This window comes from Leptonychotes weddellii, unplaced genomic scaffold (genome assembly GCF_054177405.1).
Source record: "Leptonychotes weddellii isolate Sample4059 unplaced genomic scaffold, ASM5417740v2 HiC_scaffold_7828, whole genome shotgun sequence".
Lineage (NCBI taxonomy): Eukaryota > Metazoa > Chordata > Mammalia > Carnivora > Phocidae > Leptonychotes > Leptonychotes weddellii.
The window spans coordinates 1-2,299 of NW_028048590.1; positions in this window are offsets into that span (position 1 = coordinate 1).

Below are 2,299 nucleotides of genomic sequence, written 5' to 3' on the forward strand. Positions count from 1 at the left end.
GGCATCCAGCATCCTGCTCTTAAGCTTGCCTCCTTCCACCTTCCCCACTCCAGTCTCTGGCACTTAGCTGCTGGGCTGTGTGACCTTGGGCAGCTCCACAAACCTCTCTGAGCCTCAGGTTTCTTCATCTATGAAACAAGGGACGTGAGACAGTTGATCATTAAGATCTAGCCTCATCTGATATTTATGAGTGAGTGAGTCCTGGAGTGTACCTCACTCATTCAACAAAGCTGTATTGAATGTCTGCTCTGTGCCAGGCACCCCCACTCACAGTGCTCACCAATCTCTGCCAGGTGTCACCATCATTGTCTGCGTCAGAGCCCACACTGGGTGCCAAGCTCTTTGCTACCCAGATCCCATGTAGTAACTGAATCATCACAGCCCCACGAGGCAGATAATATTATTACGTCCCTTCCGGAGAATAGGAGAGGGGGGCCCCCAGAAGGCAAGTGACTTGCCTAGGGTCCAACAGCTATAAGTGGTGGAACGTGGGCGTGAACTCTGGAGTCAGGCAGAGCGGGGCCCGTTTCTAGGCTGTGCTCCTAAATGGTTGGGTGACCTCGGACTGGTGCCTGGACTTCACCGAGGCTCAGTGTCCCCAGCCGTGGAGGAAATGATGCTTACTCTGAACGACACGTTGTGCTGAGCCCTTTGCAAGTAGCATCTCCTTTAATCCTCACAACAAGCGTCTGAGGCACAGGTCATTTCCTCCGCTTTACAGGTGGGTCCATGGAGGCTCAGAGTGGTGAAGAAACTTGCCCAGAGCCACACAGCAAGCCAGAGGTGGGCCTGGGATTCACACCCAGGTCTGCCTGAGTACGAAGACTGCCCTTATGCACCATGCAGGCTGTCGTGATTGAAGGAGAGAGCTGGTGTTTCTATCCTCTGGTTCTACTCAAGTAGGAAATAAGCTCCCGGAGAGCAGGGACACTGTTTTTGCTCACTTGAATCCCTGGCACCCAGAACACCGCCTGACATGTAGTAGGTGCTCCATAAATACCCACTGATGAATGAACGCCCCCTGGTACAGTGCCTGGCCTACAACAGACAGTCCTTGAGAAACTCCAGCCCACCCCGCCTCCACCTTCACCTTCCTCTTCCTGAAAAGCTGTGGCCCCTTGCCCCCTCCAAAGCTCCCCTCTCGGGAGCTCCATCTTCAGTCACACCTGCGTCCTGTGGATCTCGCCCCAGCCGCACGTTTCCTCACCTGCCTGTATCATCTCCTGGCCTGGTTCTCCCAGGCCAGCCCCAGGCAGAGGCTGGCTCGCTCTTTCTTCTCTACGAAGGGGCCAGGTGCGGAGATGCTCCCTCCCCGTGATGCCCCCGCACCATTCACACGGTGGGGTGCAGGTCAAGCACTTCCCGTTTCAGAAGGACCCCCCCACCTCCACCCCCTGCATCCACTCAAGGCCCCCTTTGCCCAGACCTTTCCTGAGCCCAGGTGCTGGCTGCCATTCGTGGCCTGAGAGACCCAAAGGGTCAGGTCATCATGACATGATTTATTCTGCACTGAACTACGTGCTTTATATTCACAAACTCATTGGCTTTTTATAGCCATTCTTTGTGGAAGGTCTTATTTTTATTTTTCCCATTTTATGGATAAGGAAACTGGGGTTCAGAATGGGGAGGCAACTTGCCTCAAGTAAGTCGGAAAACAGCAGAGCAGGGATTCGGACTCAGGCTCCCTGGCCCCAGATTCGTCATTCTGAACAACTAATTGTATCGGTAAGGAGGTCAGGGTGTCAGCAGGAGTCGTCCAACTACTAGGAGTAATACGATCATGATAGCGCCCGTATGGAGGGTGGCTCTGGGCTAAATTTTAAACCTTACAGAGCTTCTTGGATAAATGTCAAGTACTACCATGACTGCCATTTTATAGATGAGGAGAAATGAAGTTGGAGAGGTTGAGTCATTTGTCTGAAGCCATACAGTAGCCAGGATTTGAACCTCGGTCTGGCAGGCTCCAAAGAGTGTGCTTTCAAAGACCAGCCCACACTGCTGTCCTTCCTGACCCCTGCCCCCGGATGGAGCCTGGGGAAGAGGTCTGAGGGACAGAAATTCCTGAAATGTCATTAGACCCTGAAGGCTCCAGTACCATGCTCTTCCCGGTTGTGTGGCCCCAGGAACTTCTGTTCTGTGTCCCTACTGCCCCTACCTGTCCCCTACTACCAGGCTGTTGTGAAGGTGAGACACGCAAGCCCCCAATCACACGGACAGTGGTGTAAGAGAGTTGATGTGTCGAGGCCTTCTATCTGCAAAGTCTTTGGGGTCCCGGGCCTCCGCTTCCTCATCTGTAAGG